This window comes from Anser brachyrhynchus (assembly GCF_964034855.1).
Source record: "Anser brachyrhynchus genome assembly, contig: SCAFFOLD_430, whole genome shotgun sequence".
NCBI lineage: Eukaryota > Metazoa > Chordata > Aves > Anseriformes > Anatidae > Anser > Anser brachyrhynchus.
The window spans coordinates 19011-42486 of NW_027663866.1; the positions used below are offsets into that span (position 1 = coordinate 19011).

Consider the following 23476-nt stretch of genomic DNA (forward strand, 5'->3'; position numbering starts at 1 on the left):
GCTTCAGTTCCTTCTGCCTTTCTCTCACACATCTTTCCTGAGTTATTTATATTTTTCTTTGATGGGTCAGATCTGGGAGGTGGGCCATGGTTCTTAACGATAAAGTGTTCTAGGGACACCATCCTTCATTCCCCACCTCTTTGCAGTTCTCTAAAATTGTTTAATTTTTCTTAATGTTTGCGCAAAACATATCAGACCCCTTGGAAGCATATTCAAAGCCTGTGTAGAAAACGGCTTTAAAGACAGCATTTGTAGGTTTCTATATATTGTTTGTAGACAAATGTATATGATGATTTATTGGCCCTCTGTAGTTTTTGAGCCTTTGAATTATCAGTGATATCAGATCTCCAGCAGGTTTCAAAGATCTGCTGATTGACACAAGAGCTGATATTACTGATATTCCAAAAAATGATGATAAAAAAAATCTGCATCATGCAAAATCAAGGTAAAATGGGCTTGTTTAGGTGTAATAATTCATTTCTACATAAACTTTAAATCCAATGTTATACTGTAAATTCTGAACATGACGTCAGATACAATGTATTACAAAGTGAATAGTCATCCAAAACAGAGAAAACCCTTAAAATATCCCATTAATATGTTAGCATTGTAACATTGATTTTCAGATTTTAAAAATGAAACCTCAACAACATTAATACATCCCTATGGAAAGCTTCCATTTAGACTAGTAGAAAAGTGTGCCTTCAGAAGAATTTCAGTTGCTTTCAATTTTAGGACCATTTTCTCTAAGTACACATTCAGTTAGCAAAACCTTTTAGATGCATGAGCTATTTTGTATAATTCATACAGCAAACACAGCTTGTCTCACTTGGCCAGGCTTTATATGTGGAAACGGTCTATCCTTGCCCCAAAACCTGACAATTTTAGCCTATACAACTGGAAGCTTATTTGGCAGCTGAAGCAAGTGTTTCTTACATGCAACTTTTTTCATAAGGTGGCTAGCACTGACTGCCAGTATATTCTGAAATTGTGGTTCAGATAAATGTTCAGCAGTTGTAATTTATTACTTTACGAACCTTTTGGAAAGTTTTGAGATAACCACAGCTAAGTGTTATAACTTCAGCAGATTGTTTAACCCCTCTTAGCCTGTTTTTAGTGAGACTGTGGCTGATTGACCATTTTTTTCTGGATAGAGTAGTAGTAAAATGATGTTCCCAACAAGAGAGGTGAAGAAAACATCTCCTAAAGTTATTTGTTGCCTGGAAACTCTATGATGAAATTTTCTTTTGTCTAGATGTTGGATGATGCCTCAGCTATAATGCTGCAAAGGGTTCTGTGAGCCTGTCTGGCCTCTCCCTTGTGGTCCTGTTCAGCCTTCCTGCTTTTAGGAGTCTGTCTGGCTCTTGGCATTTTGCAACGAGACCCACGTTACTCTTTGCTCTTTGCCAGATCTTCTGCTTCACTCTTGTCGCTTTCCTCAGTGTCACTTCTTGCATCTTTTCTTTTCTGTAGGAGAGAAAGATGATTTAAACAGGCTGCAAAACCTATGTCTTGCTACATTAAAGGGGACTGGTCTTGCTTTCATTCAGAGCACTGGTATGTTAACCTGAGAGGCAAAATAAAAACAATAGCTGAGATCATATCCTTGAAACCAGTGTGGTAATTGTCCCTGAATTTGGGAGATCGACTTAAACTACCTGGAGTTGGTTATGTGTTTTCCTGACTTTTGAATATGGTTTTTTTTTTTTTTTTTTTTGGTGATCCTTATAATATTCTTGTAATGTGACCTTCTGAAAAAAACTTAGTGTTTATTCTACATATAGTTATTCTGCATATAAGCCTGTCTATTTTTTATCGTGGAAGCTCTGAAAGTCAATATATATTTGTTCAGTCTACTGCTGCCCTGTGGTGAGGGCAGTTGGTTATTTGGGAAGGAGATAGTCATGGCTACTTCTTGTGCACTGAAAACTGAATTTTAATGACATCCCATAAACAAAGGTATCTGTACAACTCTCAGCATGTGCCTGCAGAAGCTCTTGGGCTGTTTTTTTGGGTAGTCCCATTTCTCCCACCCCTTCCCTGCAGGCATGCAGGAGTCACTCTGGATCTCAGGGTTGCTCATGAGTAATGGTGGCACAGAGGAGAAAAAGATTTTTCATACCGCACCATGGAGGATGACACCGAAGACCATCTGTATGTACTTGGAGGGAGCACAGATGAAGGGATAATCGCAACAGTGGAGCGCATGGCTTTGGTGGACCCACAGTGGGAAAGCATGAGTCCTATGGTTCAGCCTGTGGAGAGAGGAGATGCAGTCAGTGTGGGGACCAGGATCTATGTGGTCTGTGGCCTGGATGAAAATGGACATGTCTATGGTGGAGTGCAAAGGCTGAACACAGAGACGGACAGCTGGGATGTCATCTCATTTTCCCCACTTCCAAGGTAAGAAATCTGGGACCTGATGAGGAGAGATGCTCGAGAGAGAAGGGCATTATTGTTCCCCTCTGCACCAATGAGACCACCTGGAACAGCGGCTAGTTTTGGGATTCCAGTACAAGAGAGATGCAAAGAACCTGGAAAGGAGTCAGTGGAGGGTTATAAGGTGGTAAATCCAGCGCAGAGGAGGATATACTGGAGAAATGTAGACTAAAGCCTGTCAGATTTATTTTTATTTATGTCAATTTCTACAAACATAAAGCAGCTCTGCTAGACGTTGAAGGAGTCAGAGAGATTCATGCTGTATTCCCCCATACCCGCAGGAGCTGCATGCAAAGCTACACACTGGGTTTTGACAGCAAGGATTGAGCCCACAGCCTCAGGTTAAAGCTAAATTATTTGAGCAAGAGAAACAATCCACAGACTGTGGAAAACAGCTTAAAGCCACCCATATCTGAAATATATAAAGCTTGAGCCAGAGCTTCCTGAAGCCAGTGGCATCCTTCGCTGCTTTGGCTGCCAGGAGATGACCGGTTCCCATCCCTGAGCTCTGGGGGATCCATGGAAAAGGGCTGATGCAGCCACAAGTGTGTAAGAGCCGAGCTCTCCGTTACATCCCAAGTAAGCAAACTGTCCCCGTCCTCCCTCCTTCGCCTGTGTCAGCACATGAGACAGGAGATGGATGTTCCCACAACACCCATTTCCAGTCTTTTTTCATGTCCGCAAGTAATTCCATTTCAATGGAAGACTGCTGGAGTTGTCCACTGTCCATCAGTCTGGTGGTGGGGATTTATTGGCAAGATACGGAGCTATTTCTGTCCTAGCAGCTTGCAGCAAAGCAATCAGGAGTGTTTTTTTTCTCAGTTAGGTCTAAGTGGGTACGTAGCTGGCATCTCTTGGTAGCCTGGGGTGCTTTTCTGGCCCTGTGGGACCCATCTGTAGCTGGTGCTGCCCTGGTTATTTTGTCCAGACCCAGCACTGCAAACATTTTGCATGCTGGAGCAGGAATAAAGACACTTTCCAGCAAACATAATCCTGCATTATCTGCAGCGCCTCTGACTTAAAGTCTCCCCCTCTTAGTCTCTACTTCCTCCTCCACATCTTGAGAATTATCCAGGGGAGGAGGTGGCTCCTGGCTCCTCTGCAGCTGCCTGGTGGCTGCCTGGGACCCTCCTGAGCAGTGGGAGCACACACAGGACTTCACTGGTCACTAGCTGGCACTCTTGTCACCTCTTCATCGAATCCTGTGGCTAATGCTTTCTTAATTTGCTCATCTGTAAAGTAGTTAACATCCATCCACTGAATTATGGTTTAAGGAGAGAAAGATGATTTAAACAGGCTGCAAAACCTATGTCTTGCTACATTAAAGGGGACTGGTCTTGCTTTCATTCAGAGCACTGGTATGTTAACCTGAGAGGCAAAATAAAAACAATAGCTGAGATCATATCCTTGAAACCAGTGTGGTAATTGTCCCTGAATTTGGGAGATCGACTTAAACTACCTGGAGTTGGTTATGTGTTTTCCTGACTTTTGAATATGGTTTTTTTTTTTTTTTTTTTTGGTGATCCTTATAATATTCTTGTAATGTGACCTTCTGAAAAAAACTTAGTGTTTATTCTACATATAGTTATTCTGCATATAAGCCTGTCTATTTTTTATCGTGGAAGCTCTGAAAGTCAATATATATTTGTTCAGTCTACTGCTGCCCTGTGGTGAGGTCAGTTGGTTATTTGGGAAGGAGATAGTCATGGCTACTTCTTGTGCACTGAAAACTGAATTTTAATGACATCCCATAAACAAAGGTATCTGTACAACTCTCAGCATGTGCCTGCAGAAGCTCTTGGGCTGTTTTTTTGGGTAGTCCCATTTCTCCCACCCCTTCCCTGCAGGCATGCAGGAGTCACTCTGGATCTCAGGGTTGCTCATGAGTAATGGTGGCACAGAGGAGAAAAAGATTTTTCATACCGCACCATGGAGGATGACACCGAAGACCATCTGTATGTACTTGGAGGGAGCACAGATGAAGGGATAATCGCAACAGTGGAGCGCATGGCTTTGGTGGACCCACAGTGGGAAAGCATGAGTCCTATGGTTCAGCCTGTGGAGAGAGGAGATGCAGTCAGTGTGGGGACCAGGATCTATGTGGTCTGTGGCCTGGATGAAAATGGACATGTCTATGGTGGAGTGCAAAGGCTGAACACAGAGACGGACAGCTGGGATGTCATCTCATTTTCCCCACTTCCAAGGTAAGAAATCTGGGACCTGATGAGGAGAGATGCTCGAGAGAGAAGGGCATTATTGTTCCCCTCTGCACCAATGAGACCACCTGGAACAGCGGCTAGTTTTGGGATTCCAGTACAAGAGAGATGCAAAGAACCTGGAAAGGAGTCAGTGGAGGGTTATAAGGTGGTAAATCCAGCGCAGAGGAGGATATACTGGAGAAATGTAGACTAAAGCCTGTCAGATTTATTTTTATTTATGTCAATTTCTACAAACATAAAGCAGCTCTGCTAGACGTTGAAGGAGTCAGAGAGATTCATGCTGTATTCCCCCATACCCGCAGGAGCTGCATGCAAAGCTACACACTGGGTTTTGACAGCAAGGATTGAGCCCACAGCCTCAGGTTAAAGCTAAATTATTTGAGCAAGAGAAACAATCCACAGACTGTGGAAAACAGCTTAAAGCCACCCATATCTGAAATATATAAAGCTTGAGCCAGAGCTTCCTGAAGCCAGTGGCATCCTTCGCTGCTTTGGCTGCCAGGAGATGACCGGTTCCCATCCCTGAGCTCTGGGGGATCCATGGAAAAGGGCTGATGCAGCCACAAGTGTGTAAGAGCCGAGCTCTCCGTTACATCCCAAGTAAGCAAACTGTCCCCGTCCTCCCTCCTTCGCCTGTGTCAGCACATGAGACAGGAGATGGATGTTCCCACAACACCCATTTCCAGTCTTTTTTCATGTCCGCAAGTAATTCCATTTCAATGGAAGACTGCTGGAGTTGTCCACTGTCCATCAGTCTGGTGGTGGGGATTTATTGGCAAGATACGGAGCTATTTCTGTCCTAGCAGCTTGCAGCAAAGCAATCAGGAGTGTTTTTTTTCTCAGTTAGGTCTAAGTGGGTACGTAGCTGGCATCTCTTGGTAGCCTGGGGTGCTTTTCTGGCCCTGTGGGACCCATCTGTAGCTGGTGCTGCTCTGGTTATTTTGTCCAGACCCAGCACTGCAAACATTTTGCATGCTGGAGCAGGAATAAAGACACTTTCCAGCAAACATAATCCTGCATTATCTGCAGCGCCTCTGACTTAAAGTCTCCCCCTCTTAGTCTCTACTTCCTCCTCCACATCTTGAGAATTATCCAGGGGAGGAGGTGGCTCCTGGCTCCTCTGCAGCTGCCTGGTGGCTGCCTGGGACCCTCCTGAGCAGTGGGAGCACACACAGGACTTCACTGGTCACTAGCTGGCACTCTTGTCACCTCTTCATCGAATCCTGTGGCTAATGCTTTCTTAATTTGCTCATCTGTAAAGTAGTTAACATCCATCCACTGAATTATGGTTTAAGGAGAGAAAGATGATTTAAACAGGCTGCAAAACCTATGTCTTGCTACATTAAAGGGGACTGGTCTTGCTTTCATTCAGAGCACTGGTATGTTAACCTGAGAGGCAAAATAAAAACAATAGCTGAGATCATATCCTTGAAACCAGTGTGGTAATTGTCCCTGAATTTGGGAGATCGACTTAAACTACCTGGAGTTGGTTATGTGTTTTCCTGACTTTTGAATATGGTTTTTTTTTTTTTTTTTTTTGGTGATCCTTATAATATTCTTGTAATGTGACCTTCTGAAAAAAACTTAGTGTTTATTCTACATATAGTTATTCTGCATATAAGCCTGTCTATTTTTTATCGTGGAAGCTCTGAAAGTCAATATATATTTGTTCAGTCTACTGCTGCCCTGTGGTGAGGTCAATTGGTTATTTGGGAAGGAGATAGTCATGGCTACTTCTTGTGCACTGAAAACTGAATTTTAATGACATCCCATAAACAAAGGTATCTGTACAACTCTCAGCATGTGCCTGCAGAAGCTCTTGGGCTGTTTTTTTGGGTAGTCCCATTTCTCCCACCCCTTCCCTGCAGGCATGCAGGAGTCACTCTGGATCTCAGGGTTGCTCATGAGTAATGGTGGCACAGAGGAGAAAAAGATTTTTCATACCGCACCATGGAGGATGACACCGAAGACCATCTGTATGTACTTGGAGGGAGCACAGATGAAGGGATAATCGCAACAGTGGAGCGCATGGCTTTGGTGGACCCACAGTGGGAAAGCATGAGTCCTATGGTTCAGCCTGTGGAGAGAGGAGATGCAGTCAGTGTGGGGACCAGGATCTATGTGGTCTGTGGCCTGGATGAAAATGGACATGTCTATGGTGGAGTGCAAAGGCTGAACACAGAGACGGACAGCTGGGATGTCATCTCATTTTCCCCACTTCCAAGGTAAGAAATCTGGGACCTGATGAGGAGAGATGCTCGAGAGAGAAGGGCATTATTGTTCCCCTCTGCACCAATGAGACCACCTGGAACAGCGGCTAGTTTTGGGATTCCAGTACAAGAGAGATGCAAAGAACCTGGAAAGGAGTCAGTGGAGGGTTATAAGGTGGTAAATCCAGCGCAGAGGAGGATATACTGGAGAAATGTAGACTAAAGCCTGTCAGATTTATTTTTATTTATGTCAATTTCTACAAACATAAAGCAGCTCTGCTAGACGTTGAAGGAGTCAGAGAGATTCATGCTGTATTCCCCCATACCCGCAGGAGCTGCATGCAAAGCTACACACTGGGTTTTGACAGCAAGGATTGAGCCCACAGCCTCAGGTTAAAGCTAAATTATTTGAGCAAGAGAAACAATCCACAGACTGTGGAAAACAGCTTAAAGCCACCCATATCTGAAATATATAAAGCTTGAGCCAGAGCTTCCTGAAGCCAGTGGCATCCTTCGCTGCTTTGGCTGCCAGGAGATGACCGGTTCCCATCCCTGAGCTCTGGGGGATCCATGGAAAAGGGCTGATGCAGCCACAAGTGTGTAAGAGCCGAGCTCTCCGTTACATCCCAAGTAAGCAAACTGTCCCCGTCCTCCCTCCTTCGCCTGTGTCAGCACATGAGACAGGAGATGGATGTTCCCACAACACCCATTTCCAGTCTTTTTTCATGTCCGCAAGTAATTCCATTTCAATGGAAGACTGCTGGAGTTGTCCACTGTCCATCAGTCTGGTGGTGGGGATTTATTGGCAAGATACGGAGCTATTTCTGTCCTAGCAGCTTGCAGCAAAGCAATCAGGAGTGTTTTTTTTCTCAGTTAGGTCTAAGTGGGTACGTAGCTGGCATCTCTTGGTAGCCTGGGGTGCTTTTCTGGCCCTGTGGGACCCATCTGTAGCTGGTGCTGCTCTGGTTATTTTGTCCAGACCCAGCACTGCAAACATTTTGCATGCTGGAGCAGGAATAAAGACACTTTCCAGCAAACATAATCCTGCATTATCTGCAGCGCCTCTGACTTAAAGTCTCCCCCTCTTAGTCTCTACTTCCTCCTCCACATCTTGAGAATTATCCAGGGGAGGAGGTGGCTCCTGGCTCCTCTGCAGCTGCCTGGTGGCTGCCTGGGACCCTCCTGAGCAGTGGGAGCACACACAGGACTTCACTGGTCACTAGCTGGCACTCTTGTCACCTCTTCATCGAATCCTGTGGCTAATGCTTTCTTAATTTGCTCATCTGTAAAGTAGTTAACATCCATCCACTGAATTATGGTTTAATTGTGCAAGCTTCCCCAATAATGCTGTTCGCTGACATGAGGCTTAGTATAAAATGTTTATTTCTTGCTTGCTGGTAATTGTGGTAATGATGCTTCGTAGTCGTAGGACAGCGGCTGTGCTTTTGAGCAGGAGTAGGAGCACTTCACATCTTTGCAACCTGAGTGAACACAAGCAGGTAGCGTTCCTGCTGTCACTGGAGATGGGGAGACTGGGGCAGGGGATAGCTAAGGCTAATGCTGTGTACTGTGGATACTGATTGTTTGGGAAGAGGTCTCGAGTCCCTAGACCTCTCGAGCCTCTGAGCAACCCCAAGTTCAGAAGAAAGAAAGCTGGAGCTGGGCTCTAGCAGGGAGCGTAGCAATAGGACAAGGAGTAATGGCTTTGAACAGATGGAGAGGAGATTTAGGCTAGATGTGATGTGAGGAAGAAATCCTTCACTCAGAGCACAAAGCGCACATGGGTGTTAGGGCTGAAGATACACCTTGCTTCTGTTCTTTTCCATAAAGAATAGGAAGAAATTACATAAAAACCATTGTTAAAAATAAACCCAGGGCACAGGATGGGAGGTGGAGGGCAGCCCTTGTGGCCCAAGGGAGCCAGCCCCAGAAAAGGGGCCCTCAGCCCTCCCAACCCTCCTCCTTCTTTCATGTGAGGGCATCTCCCGGGCTGCTCCCAACACAGCCGCCTTTGGGCACGTATGGGCCACTCCATCACAGAGGCTTGCTGAGGTCACAGTGGCCACCGCTGCCCCACCTTTGCTGCGGGCCCTATAAAACAGCCCCCCTGCAGCTGGCCCACCACTCGCTCAGCGACTAGCTCTTCTGGCAGCCAGTGTAAGCGGCAGGAAGACGACTAGAAGCAGAAAGGCGAGAAGCGGCCCTCCTTGGTGTGCAAGGATAGCGATGCCATCCAAAGAAGCACCAAGAAGGAATGCAGCTCACAAGATGTGTCGTGGGTTCAGGGATGGCGCCAGCAGCACAAGAGACATCAGTGCTCAAGAGACCTCTGGTGCCCAGCCCTCAGGCACACATAAGCGGTACCACAGGTACCGCAGTGACGCGGGGAACAGGCCACCCCCTCAAACACCCAGCAACAGGGGGCCTGGGCCTTCCCATAGGCGTAACGGTGGCATGGGGCAAAGTCAGGAACATCAGACAGAGAGCCGTGGGAGGCAGAGGCATGCCCATGGTACAGAACGGAGCGTGGGACCCAGGCATGGCAATAAAACAGACGGCAGCCTCAAACCCATGCGTGAAAATCAAACCAACAGTAGCATGGGTCCTGGGGGCGGAACTGGACGACCTCGTGGTTCAGCACCCTGGCCGGAAAACATTCCCAATGGAAGGCATCCCATCTGGGCAGTCCCAGGCAACGACTGGCTCATCCTTCTGCCAAGCACTGTGGAGCCCATGGAGACGAATCCACCAGAAGATGTGGAAGAACAAATGGAAGTGGATCCACCTCCACCAGAACAGACGTGGGACTACCGCAGCATGTTGTTGCTCTCTTCCATCCGAGAGCACTAACAGCGGCGCAGGAGTGCCCGCCCTGCTCCCTACTCGTTGCTCAGGCTCCGTCCCAAGCATTAGCTTGGAGCCACCAAATACTGCAGACATCCCGCAGGCTTACCTGCAAGATGTCCTGGCAATAAACAACTCTTGCCAATTCTCAGGGGTTGTGTGAGTGCTTCTTTCCCATCCCCCAGCCCTTGTGCGAGAGGTGGCATCCCTTCTGCGCAGAGCCTTGAAGAAGAGCACAAGAGGACCCAGCTTCCTTTGGGCTGCTGCTCCGGGGTGACAGGAGGAGTCCCCGAGGGCCACCATGCACCTTTAACATTTGTGAAAATAGACTGAGGGGTGAAAATAGTAGTGTGTGAGCGATTATAGGTGGCTAATTTCTTATATTAGGAGTGAGTTTCTGTATCTGAGTAATTGGTAATGACCGACGTGGAGAAGGCTGAGGTACTCAACTTCTTTGCCTCCATCTGCACTGGTAGATGGGCTTCCCAAGTCTTTCATTTCCCTGAACCCATAGATGGAGGCTGGGGGATCAAAGTCCCACCCACTGTAAGTGAATAGCAGGTTCAACACCACCTGATGAATCTAAACAGGTGCAAGTCTATGGGACCTGATGACATGAATCTCAGGGTCCTGAGGGAACTGGCTGATGGAGTCGCCAAGCCTCTCTCCATCTGAGTTGAAAAGTCCTGGTATTCGGGCAATGTCCCTGGTGAGTGGAAAAATGGAAACGTCATGTCCCTACTCTTCAACAATTAAAACAAAGAATTGAACAAAGAGTGCTACTCTTCAACAACTTAAACAATTAGGAGACATTTCTTCTCAGAAAGAGTGGTCAGGCATTGGAACGGGTTGCCCAGGGAAGTGGTCAAGTCACCGTCCCTGGGGGTGTTCAAGGAAAGGTTGGACATGGTGCGTAGGGACATGGTTTAGTGGGTGACATTGGTGGTAGGGGGATGTTTTGACCAGATTGTCTTGGAGGTCTTTTCCAACTTTAATTTTTCTGTGATTCCCTCTCAGGTATGACCTCTGCATCACATCACTGAATGGTGCTCTATACACCATAGGAGGGGGAGCTTTTCGATTTGATGTGGAAACAGATGAATGGACTCATGTGGATGAGGAATGCTTGACCAAGAAGTTCTTCATGGGATGCAGCACTGTTAATGGACAAATTTATCTCCTTGGACAGAGAAAGGGGAACAGTGCCCTCCCCATTGTAGTCCTCTTTGATCCCTATGTTGATATGTGCCAGGTCATAGAGAACAAACTGCCTTGCCCCCTTCCTATTCGTGGCTGTGTCTCTGTGCGAAGGTTTGATACATGGGCATGAGTGATACCAGATCCAACATAATCATAAAGGAAAAGTCACGTGCTTTACAGATGATGGGAACTGCACTGTATCAAATTTGATTTGTGAAATTTTTAAAATTTTAAAAATAGATCTGTTTAATTCCTAGCTTTTCTGGTTTCTACTTGGCAAATATCTTGAAGCAAAAGCCAGCGAAACCTTTGCAACTACATGTGGTTTGCAGGTCGTTACTGGAAATAGTGGTCAGTGTTGCTAAGAGTACACAAATGCCTCAGTGTTGATGTTACAACATCAGATACAAAAAAAACATCAGATACAAAAAAAACAACCAACCAACGAAAAAAAAAATCACCTGTAAGAGTAAAGTAATAAACGTGTGTCAAGGGAATCTTCAGCAGACTGTATGGGCTCTTACTGCTGCAGGACGGATTTAAAAGAAAAACAACATTGCTGAGGTCAAGCCTTATCAGGTATCAGTGTCGTTTTAGCCTGAAATAAGCTTCCCAAGTTATGTTAGTATGGTGAAAATTACCTTTAGTCCAGCATAGAGAACACCACGGGAGGTTGGCCACTGGCTAACTGGGGCACTTAAAGTCCTGCTTCAGCCTCCTTATTCCGTTTTGCTCTACAGACCAAAAATAAAAGCACCATCTCTATCCTAAAGCACCGAAAGGAGCGTGCAAGGAGCATGACCTGCATATACCCTTAATTAAGGATTGCTTATGAAGAAGAGGGTTTGATGGGCAGGACTAAGGATTTAGGACTGCTGTAGGAAACAGCAGGACAGGGGCATGTTGGCTTCAGTTCCTTCTGCCTTTCTCTCACACATCTTTCCTGAGTTATTTATATTTTTCTTTGATGGGTCAGATCTGGGAGGTGGGCCATGGTTCTTAACGATAAAGTGTTCTAGGGACACCATCCTTCATTCCCCACCTCTTTGCAGTTCTCTAAAATTGTTTAATTTTTCTTAATGTTTGCGCAAAACATATCAGACCCCTTGGAAGCATATTCAAAGCCTGTGTAGAAAACGGCTTTAAAGACAGCATTTGTAGGTTTCTATATATTGTTTGTAGACAAATGTATATGATGATTTATTGGCCCTCTGTAGTTTTTGAGCCTTTGAATTATCAGTGATATCAGATCTCCAGCAGGTTTCAAAGATCTGCTGATTGACACAAGAGCTGATATTACTGATATTCCAAAAAATGATGATAAAAAAAATCTGCATCATGCAAAATCAAGGTAAAATGGGCTTGTTTAGGTGTAATAATTCATTTCTACATAAACTTTAAATCCAATGTTATACTGTAAATTCTGAACATGACGTCAGATACAATGTATTACAAAGTGAATAGTCATCCAAAACAGAGAAAACCCTTAAAATATCCCATTAATATGTTAGCATTGTAACATTGATTTTCAGATTTTAAAAATGAAACCTCAACAACATTAATACATCCCTATGGAAAGCTTCCATTTAGACTAGTAGAAAAGTGTGCCTTCAGAAGAATTTCAGTTGCTTTCAATTTTAGGACCATTTTCTCTAAGTACACATTCAGTTAGCAAAACCTTTTAGATGCATGAGCTATTTTGTATAATTCATACAGCAAACACAGCTTGTCTCACTTGGCCAGGCTTTATATGTGGAAACGGTCTATCCTTGCCCCAAAACCTGACAATTTTAGCCTATACAACTGGAAGCTTATTTGGCAGCTGAAGCAAGTGTTTCTTACATGCAACTTTTTTCATAAGGTGGCTAGCACTGACTGCCAGTATATTCTGAAATTGTGGTTCAGATAAATGTTCAGCAGTTGTAATTTATTACTTTACGAACCTTTTGGAAAGTTTTGAGATAACCACAGCTAAGTGTTATAACTTCAGCAGATTGTTTAACCCCTCTTAGCCTGTTTTTAGTGAGACTGTGGCTGATTGACCATTTTTTTCTGGATAGAGTAGTAGTAAAATGATGTTCCCAACAAGAGAGGTGAAGAAAACATCTCCTAAAGTTATTTGTTGCCTGGAAACTCTATGATGAAATTTTCTTTTGTCTAGATGTTGGATGATGCCTCAGCTATAATGCTGCAAAGGGTTCTGTGAGCCTGTCTGGCCTCTCCCTTGTGGTCCTGTTCAGCCTTCCTGCTTTTAGGAGTCTGTCTGGCTCTTGGCATTTTGCAACGAGACCCACGTTACTCTTTGCTCTTTGCCAGATCTTCTGCTTCACTCTTGTCGCTTTCCTCAGTGTCACTTCTTGCATCTTTTCTTTTCTGTAGGAGAGAAAGATGATTTAAACAGGCTGCAAAACCTATGTCTTGCTACATTAAAGGGGACTGGTCTTGCTTTCATTCAGAGCACTGGTATGTTAACCTGAGAGGCAAAATAAAAACAATAGCTGAGATCATATCCTTGAAACCAGTGTGGTAATTGTCCCTGAATTTGGGAGATCGACTTAAACTACCTGGAGTTGGTTATGTGTTTTCCTGACTTTTGAATATGGTTTTTTTTTTTTTTTTTTTTGGTGATCCTTATAATATTCTTGTAATGTGACCTTCTGAAAAAAACTTAGTGTTTATTCTACATATAGTTATTCTGCATATAAGCCTGTCTATTTTTTATCGTGGAAGCTCTGAAAGTCAATATATATTTGTTCAGTCTACTGCTGCCCTGTGGTGAGGGCAGTTGGTTATTTGGGAAGGAGATAGTCATGGCTACTTCTTGTGCACTGAAAACTGAATTTTAATGACATCCCATAAACAAAGGTATCTGTACAACTCTCAGCATGTGCCTGCAGAAGCTCTTGGGCTGTTTTTTTGGGTAGTCCCATTTCTCCCACCCCTTCCCTGCAGGCATGCAGGAGTCACTCTGGATCTCAGGGTTGCTCATGAGTAATGGTGGCACAGAGGAGAAAAAGATTTTTCATACCGCACCATGGAGGATGACACCGAAGACCATCTGTATGTACTTGGAGGGAGCACAGATGAAGGGATAATCGCAACAGTGGAGCGCATGGCTTTGGTGGACCCACAGTGGGAAAGCATGAGTCCTATGGTTCAGCCTGTGGAGAGAGGAGATGCAGTCAGTGTGGGGACCAGGATCTATGTGGTCTGTGGCCTGGATGAAAATGGACATGTCTATGGTGGAGTGCAAAGGCTGAACACAGAGACGGACAGCTGGGATGTCATCTCATTTTCCCCACTTCCAAGGTAAGAAATCTGGGACCTGATGAGGAGAGATGCTCGAGAGAGAAGGGCATTATTGTTCCCCTCTGCACCAATGAGACCACCTGGAACAGCGGCTAGTTTTGGGATTCCAGTACAAGAGAGATGCAAAGAACCTGGAAAGGAGTCAGTGGAGGGTTATAAGGTGGTAAATCCAGCGCAGAGGAGGATATACTGGAGAAATGTAGACTAAAGCCTGTCAGATTTATTTTTATTTATGTCAATTTCTACAAACATAAAGCAGCTCTGCTAGACGTTGAAGGAGTCAGAGAGATTCATGCTGTATTCCCCCATACCCGCAGGAGCTGCATGCAAAGCTACACACTGGGTTTTGACAGCAAGGATTGAGCCCACAGCCTCAGGTTAAAGCTAAATTATTTGAGCAAGAGAAACAATCCACAGACTGTGGAAAACAGCTTAAAGCCACCCATATCTGAAATATATAAAGCTTGAGCCAGAGCTTCCTGAAGCCAGTGGCATCCTTCGCTGCTTTGGCTGCCAGGAGATGACCGGTTCCCATCCCTGAGCTCTGGGGGATCCATGGAAAAGGGCTGATGCAGCCACAAGTGTGTAAGAGCCGAGCTCTCCGTTACATCCCAAGTAAGCAAACTGTCCCCGTCCTCCCTCCTTCGCCTGTGTCAGCACATGAGACAGGAGATGGATGTTCCCACAACACCCATTTCCAGTCTTTTTTCATGTCCGCAAGTAATTCCATTTCAATGGAAGACTGCTGGAGTTGTCCACTGTCCATCAGTCTGGTGGTGGGGATTTATTGGCAAGATACGGAGCTATTTCTGTCCTAGCAGCTTGCAGCAAAGCAATCAGGAGTGTTTTTTTTCTCAGTTAGGTCTAAGTGGGTACGTAGCTGGCATCTCTTGGTAGCCTGGGGTGCTTTTCTGGCCCTGTGGGACCCATCTGTAGCTGGTGCTGCTCTGGTTATTTTGTCCAGACCCAGCACTGCAAACATTTTGCATGCTGGAGCAGGAATAAAGACACTTTCCAGCAAACATAATCCTGCATTATCTGCAGCGCCTCTGACTTAAAGTCTCCCCCTCTTAGTCTCTACTTCCTCCTCCACATCTTGAGAATTATCCAGGGGAGGAGGTGGCTCCTGGCTCCTCTGCAGCTGCCTGGTGGCTGCCTGGGACCCTCCTGAGCAGTGGGAGCACACACAGGACTTCACTGGTCACTAGCTGGCACTCTTGTCACCTCTTCATCGAATCCTGTGGCTAATGCTTTCTTAATTTGCTCATCTGTAAAGTAGTTAACATCCATCCACTGAATTATGGTTTAAGGAGAGAAAGATGATTTAAACAGGCTGCAAAACCTATGTCTTGCTACATTAAAGGGGACTGGTCTTGCTTTCATTCAGAGCACTGGTATGTTAACCTGAGAGGCAAAATAAAAACAATAGCTGAGATCATATCCTTGAAACCAGTGTGGTAATTGTCCCTGAATTTGGGAGATCGACTTAAACTACCTGGAGTTGGTTATGTGTTTTCCTGACTTTTGAATATGGTTTTTTTTTTTTTTTTTTTTGGTGATCCTTATAATATTCTTGTAATGTGACCTTCTGAAAAAAACTTAGTGTTTATTCTACATATAGTTATTCTGCATATAAGCCTGTCTATTTTTTATCGTGGAAGCTCTGAAAGTCAATATATATTTGTTCAGTCTACTGCTGCCCTGTGGTGAGGTCAGTTGGTTATTTGGGAAGGAGATAGTCATGGCTACTTCTTGTGCACTGAAAACTGAATTTTAATGACATCCCATAAACAAAGGTATCTGTACAACTCTCAGCATGTGCCTGCAGAAGCTCTTGGGCTGTTTTTTTGGGTAGTCCCATTTCTCCCACCCCTTCCCTGCAGGCATGCAGGAGTCACTCTGGATCTCAGGGTTGCTCATGAGTAATGGTGGCACAGAGGAGAAAAAGATTTTTCATACCGCACCATGGAGGATGACACCGAAGACCATCTGTATGTACTTGGAGGGAGCACAGATGAAGGGATAATCGCAACAGTGGAGCGCATGGCTTTGGTGGACCCACAGTGGGAAAGCATGAGTCCTATGGTTCAGCCTGTGGAGAGAGGAGATGCAGTCAGTGTGGGGACCAGGATCTATGTGGTCTGTGGCCTGGATGAAAATGGACATGTCTATGGTGGAGTGCAAAGGCTGAACACAGAGACGGACAGCTGGGATGTCATCTCATTTTCCCCACTTCCAAGGTAAGAAATCTGGGACCTGATGAGGAGAGATGCTCGAGAGAGAAGGGCATTATTGTTCCCCTCTGCACCAATGAGACCACCTGGAACAGCGGCTAGTTTTGGGATTCCAGTACAAGAGAGATGCAAAGAACCTGGAAAGGAGTCAGTGGAGGGTTATAAGGTGGTAAATCCAGCGCAGAGGAGGATATACTGGAGAAATGTAGACTAAAGCCTGTCAGATTTATTTTTATTTATGTCAATTTCTACAAACATAAAGCAGCTCTGCTAGACGTTGAAGGAGTCAGAGAGATTCATGCTGTATTCCCCCATACCCGCAGGAGCTGCATGCAAAGCTACACACTGGGTTTTGACAGCAAGGATTGAGCCCACAGCCTCAGGTTAAAGCTAAATTATTTGAGCAAGAGAAACAATCCACAGACTGTGGAAAACAGCTTAAAGCCACCCATATCTGAAATATATAAAGCTTGAGCCAGAGCTTCCTGAAGCCAGTGGCATCCTTCGCTGCTTTGGCTGCCAGGAGATGACCGGTTCCCATCCCTGAGCTCTGGGGGATCCATGGAAAAGGGCTGATGCAGCCACAAGTGTGTAAGAGCCGAGCTCTCCGTTACATCCCAAGTAAGCAAACTGTCCCCGTCCTCCCTCCTTCGCCTGTGTCAGCACATGAGACAGGAGATGGATGTTCCCACAACACCCATTTCCAGTCTTTTTTCATGTCCGCAAGTAATTCCATTTCAATGGAAGACTGCTGGAGTTGTCCACTGTCCATCAGTCTGGTGGTGGGGATTTATTGGCAAGATACGGAGCTATTTCTGTCCTAGCAGCTTGCAGCAAAGCAATCAGGAGTGTTTTTTTTCTCAGTTAGGTCTAAGTGGGTACGTAGCTGGCATCTCTTGGTAGCCTGGGGTGCTTTTCTGGCCCTGTGGGACCCATCTGTAGCTGGTGCTGCTCTGGTTATTTTGTCCAGACCCAGCACTGCAAACATTTTGCATGCTGGAGCAGGAATAAAGACACTTTCCAGCAAACATAATCCTGCATTATCTGCAGCGCCTCTGACTTAAAGTCTCCCCCTCTTAGTCTCTACTTCCTCCTCCACATCTTGAGAATTATCCAGGGGAGGAGGTGGCTCCTGGCTCCTCTGCAGCTGCCTGGTGGCTGCCTGGGACCCTCCTGAGCAGTGGGAGCACACACAGGACTTCACTGGTCACTAGCTGGCACTCTTGTCACCTCTTCATCGAATCCTGTGGCTAATGCTTTCTTAATTTGCTCATCTGTAAAGTAGTTAACATCCATCCACTGAATTATGGTTTAAGGAGAGAAAGATGATTTAAACAGGCTGCAAAACCTATGTCTTGCTACATTAAAGGGGACTGGTCTTGCTTTCATTCAGAGCACTGGTATGTTAACCTGAGAGGCAAAATAAAAACAATAGCTGAGATCATATCCTTGAAACCAGTGTGGTAATTGTCCCTGAATTTGGGAGATCGACTTAAACTACCTGGAGTTGGTTATGTGTTTTCCTGACTTTTGAATATGGTTTTTTTTTTTTTTTTTTTTGGTGATCCTTATAATATTCTTGTAATGTGACCTTCTGAAAAAAACTTAGTGTTTATTCTACATATAGTTATTCTGCATATAAGCCTGTCTATTTTTTATCGTGGAAGCTCTGAAAGTCAATATATATTTGTTCAGTCTACTGCTGCCCTGTGGTGAGGTCAGTTGGTTATTTGGGAAGGAGATAGTCATGGCTACTTCTTGTGCACTGAAAACTGAATTTTAATGACATCCCATAAACAAAGGTATCTGTACAACTCTCAGCATGTGCCTGCAGAAGCTCTTGGGCTGTTTTTTTGGGTAGTCCCATTTCTCCCACCCCTTCCCTGCAGGCATGCAGGAGTCACTCTGGATCTCAGGGTTGCTCATGAGTAATGGTGGCACAGAGGAGAAAAAGATTTTTCATACCGCACCATGGAGGATGACACCGAAGACCATCTGTATGTACTTGGAGGGAGCACAGATGAAGGGATAATCGCAACAGTGGAGCGCATGGCTTTGGTGGACCCACAGTGGGAAAGCATGAGTCCTATGGTTCAGCCTGTGGAGAGAGGAGATGCAGTCAGTGTGGGGACCAGGATCTATGTGGTCTGTGGCCTGGATGAAAATGGACATGTCTATGGTGGAGTGCAAAGGCTGAACACAGAGACGGACAGCTGGGATGTCATCTCATTTTCCCCACTTCCAAGGTAAGAAATCTGGGACCTGATGAGGAGAGATGCTCGAGAGAGAAGGGCATTATTGTTCCCCTCTGCACCAATGAGACCACCTGGAACAGCGGCTAGTTTTGGGATTCCAGTACAAGAGAGATGCAAAGAACCTGGAAAGGAGTCAGTGGAGGGTTATAAGGTGGTAAATCCAGCGCAGAGGAGGATATACTGGAGAAATGTAGACTAAAGCCTGTCAGATTTATTTTTATTTATGTCAATTTCTACAAACATAAAGCAGCTCTGCTAGACGTTGAAGGAGTCAGAGAGATTCATGCTGTATTCCCCCATACCCGCAGGAGCTGCATGCAAAGCTACACACTGGGTTTTGACAGCAAGGATTGAGCCCACAGCCTCAGGTTAAAGCTAAATTATTTGAGCAAGAGAAACAATCCACAGACTGTGGAAAACAGCTTAAAGCCACCCATATCTGAAATATATAAAGCTTGAGCCAGAGCTTCCTGAAGCCAGTGGCATCCTTCGCTGCTTTGGCTGCCAGGAGATGACCGGTTCCCATCCCTGAGCTCTGGGGGATCCATGGAAAAGGGCTGATGCAGCCACAAGTGTGTAAGAGCCGAGCTCTCCGTTACATCCCAAGTAAGCAAACTGTCCCCGTCCTCCCTCCTTCGCCTGTGTCAGCACATGAGACAGGAGATGGATGTTCCCACAACACCCATTTCCAGTCTTTTTTCATGTCCGCAAGTAATTCCATTTCAATGGAAGACTGCTGGAGTTGTCCACTGTCCATCAGTCTGGTGGTGGGGATTTATTGGCAAGATACGGAGCTATTTCTGTCCTAGCAGCTTGCAGCAAAGCAATCAGGAGTGTTTTTTTTCTCAGTTAGGTCTAAGTGGGTACGTAGCTGGCATCTCTTGGTAGCCTGGGGTGCTTTTCTGGCCCTGTGGGACCCATCTGTAGCTGGTGCTGCTCTGGTTATTTTGTCCAGACCCAGCACTGCAAACATTTTGCATGCTGGAGCAGGAATAAAGACACTTTCCAGCAAACATAATCCTGCATTATCTGCAGCGCCTCTGACTTAAAGTCTCCCCCTCTTAGTCTCTACTTCCTCCTCCACATCTTGAGAATTATCCAGGGGAGGAGGTGGCTCCTGGCTCCTCTGCAGCTGCCTGGTGGCTGCCTGGGACCCTCCTGAGCAGTGGGAGCACACACAGGACTTCACTGGTCACTAGCTGGCACTCTTGTCACCTCTTCATCGAATCCTGTGGCTAATGCTTTCTTAATTTGCTCATCTGTAAAGTAGTTAACATCCATCCACTGAATTATGGTTTAATTGTGCAAGCTTCCCCAATAATGCTGTTCGCTGACATGAGGCTTAGTATAAAATGTTTATTTCTTGCTTGCTGGTAATTGTGGTAATGATGCTTCGTAGTCGTAGGACAGCGGCTGTGCTTTTGAGCAGGAGTAGGAGCACTTCACATCTTTGCAACCTGAGTGAACACAAGCAGGTAGCGTTCCTGCTGTCACTGGAGATGGGGAGACTGGGGCAGGGGATAGCTAAGGCTAATGCTGTGTACTGTGGATACTGATTGTTTGGGAAGAGGTCTCGAGTCCCTAGACCTCTCGAGCCTCTGAGCAACCCCAAGTTCAGAAGAAAGAAAGCTGGAGCTGGGCTCTAGCAGGGAGCGTAGCAATAGGACAAGGAGTAATGGCTTTGAACAGATGGAGAGGAGATTTAGGCTAGATGTGATGTGAGGAAGAAATCCTTCACTCAGAGCACAAAGCGCACATGGGTGTTAGGGCTGAAGATACACCTTGCTTCTGTTCTTTTCCATAAAGAATAGGAAGAAATTACATAAAAACCATTGTTAAAAATAAACCCAGGGCACAGGATGGGAGGTGGAGGGCAGCCCTTGTGGCCCAAGGGAGCCAGCCCCAGAAAAGGGGCCCTCAGCCCTCCCAACCCTCCTCCTTCTTTCATGTGAGGGCATCTCCCGGGCTGCTCCCAACACAGCCGCCTTTGGGCACGTATGGGCCACTCCATCACAGAGGCTTGCTGAGGTCACAGTGGCCACCGCTGCCCCACCTTTGCTGCGGGCCCTATAAAACAGCCCCCCTGCAGCTGGCCCACCACTCGCTCAGCGACTAGCTCTTCTGGCAGCCAGTGTAAGCGGCAGGAAGACGACTAGAAGCAGAAAGGCGAGAAGCGGCCCTCCTTGGTGTGCAAGGATAGCGATGCCATCCAAAGAAGCACCAAGAAGGAATGCAGCTCACAAGATGTGTCGTGGGTTCAGGGATGGCGCCAGCAGCACAAGAGACATCAGTGCTCAAGAGACCTCTGGTGCCCAGCCCTCAGGCACACATAAGCGGTACCGCAGTGACGCGGGGAACAGGCCACCCCCTCAAACACCCAGCAACAGGGGGCCTGGGCCTTCCCATAGGCGTAACGGTGGCATGGGGCAAAGTCAGGAACATCAGACAGAGAGCCGTGGGAGGCAGAGGCATGCCCATGGTACAGAACGGAGCGTGGGACCCAGGCATGGCAATAAAACAGACGGCAGCCTCAAACCCATGCGTGAAAATCAAACCAACAGTAGCATGGGTCCTGGGGGCGGAACTGGACGACCTCGTGGTTCAGCACCCTGGCCGGAAAACATTCCCAATGGAAGGCATCCCATCTGGGCAGTCCCAGGCAACGACTGGCTCATCCTTCTGCCAAGCACTGTGGAGCCCATGGAGACGAATCCACCAGAAGATGTGGAAGAACAAATGGAAGTGGATCCACCTCCACCAGAACAGACGTGGGACTACCGCAGCATGTTGTTGCTCTCTTCCATCCGAGAGCACTAACAGCGGCGCAGGAGTGCCCGCCCTGCTCCCTACTCGTTGCTCAGGCTCCGTCCCAAGCATTAGCTTGGAGCCACCAAATACTGCAGACATCCCGCAGGCTTACCTGCAAGATGTCCTGGCAATAAACAACTCTTGCCAATTCTCAGGGGTTGTGTGAGTGCTTCTTTCCCATCCCCCAGCCCTTGTGCGAGAGGTGGCATCCCTTCTGCGCAGAGCCTTGAAGAAGAGCACAAGAGGACCCAGCTTCCTTTGGGCTGCTGCTCCGGGGTGACAGGAGGAGTCCCCGAGGGCCACCATGCACCTTTAACATTTGTGAAAATAGACTGAGGGGTGAAAATAGTAGTGTGTGAGCGATTATAGGTGGCTAATTTCTTATATTAGGAGTGAGTTTCTGTATCTGAGTAATTGGTAATGACCGACGTGGAGAAGGCTGAGGTACTCAACTTCTTTGCCTCCATCTGCACTGGTAGATGGGCTTCCCAAGTCTTTCATTTCCCTGAACCCATAGATGGAGGCTGGGGGATCAAAGTCCCACCCACTGTAAGTGAATAGCAGGTTCAACACCACCTGATGAATCTAAACAGGTGCAAGTCTATGGGACCTGATGACATGAATCTCAGGGTCCTGAGGGAACTGGCTGATGGAGTCGCCAAGCCTCTCTCCATCTGAGTTGAAAAGTCCTGGTATTCGGGCAATGTCCCTGGTGAGTGGAAAAATGGAAACGTCATGTCCCTACTCTTCAACAATTAAAACAAAGAATTGAACAAAGAGTGCTACTCTTCAACAACTTAAACAATTAGGAGACATTTCTTCTCAGAAAGAGTGGTCAGGCATTGGAACGGGTTGCCCAGGGAAGTGGTCAAGTCACCGTCCCTGGGGGTGTTCAAGGAAAGGTTGGACATGGTGCGTAGGGACATGGTTTAGTGGGTGACATTGGTGGTAGGGGGATGTTTTGACCAGATTGTCTTGGAGGTCTTTTCCAACTTTAATTTTTCTGTGATTCCCTCTCAGGTATGACCTCTGCATCACATCACTGAATGGTGCTCTATACACCATAGGAGGGGGAGCTTTTCGATTTGATGTGGAAACAGATGAATGGACTCATGTGGATGAGGAATGCTTGACCAAGAAGTTCTTCATGGGATGCAGCACTGTTAATGGACAAATTTATCTCCTTGGACAGAGAAAGGGGAACAGTGCCCTCCCCATTGTAGTCCTCTTTGATCCCTATGTTGATATGTGCCAGGTCATAGAGAACAAACTGCCTTGCCCCCTTCCTATTCGTGGCTGTGTCTCTGTGCGAAGGTTTGATACATGGGCATGAGTGATACCAGATCCAACATAATCATAAAGGAAAAGTCACGTGCTTTACAGATGATGGGAACTGCACTGTATCAAATTTGATTTGTGAAATTTTTAAAATTTTAAAAATAGATCTGTTTAATTCCTAGCTTTTCTGGTTTCTACTTGGCAAATATCTTGAAGCAAAAGCCAGCGAAACCTTTGCAACTACATGTGGTTTGCAGGTCGTTACTGGAAATAGTGGTCAGTGTTGCTAAGAGTACACAAATGCCTCAGTGTTGATGTTACAACATCAGATACAAAAAAAACATCAGATACAAAAAAAACAACCAACCAACGAAAAAAAAAATCACCTGTAAGAGTAAAGTAATAAACGTGTGTCAAGGGAATCTTCAGCAGACTGTATGGGCTCTTACTGCTGCAGGACGGATTTAAAAGAAAAACAACATTGCTGAGGTCAAGCCTTATCAGGTATCAGTGTCGTTTTAGCCTGAAATAAGCTTCCCAAGTTATGTTAGTATGGTGAAAATTACCTTTAGTCCAGCATAGAGAACACCACGGGAGGTTGGCCACTGGCTAACTGGGGCACTTAAAGTCCTGCTTCAGCCTCCTTATTCCGTTTTGCTCTACAGACCAAAAATAAAAGC

The 23476-nt window shown here is 46.0% G+C and overlaps 2 long non-coding RNA genes across 2 annotated transcripts; both read right to left on the minus strand.

The window, feature by feature from the left end:
• Positions 1 to 1006: 1006 nt before the first annotated feature.
• Positions 1007 to 3194, minus strand: LOC308186730. Its single transcript, XR_013944207.1, has 2 exons — positions 2123 to 3194; positions 1007 to 1467 (listed from the first exon to the last, which is right to left on the minus strand). It is a non-coding gene; the product is annotated as an uncharacterized lncRNA (long non-coding RNA).
• A 9630-nt stretch (positions 3195 to 12824) lies between these two features.
• On the minus strand, positions 12825 to 13983 carry LOC308186732. Its single transcript, XR_013944209.1, has 2 exons — positions 13941 to 13983; positions 12825 to 13285 (listed from the first exon to the last, which is right to left on the minus strand). It is a non-coding gene; the product is annotated as an uncharacterized lncRNA (long non-coding RNA).
• Between the last annotated feature and the right edge of the window lie 9493 nt (positions 13984 to 23476).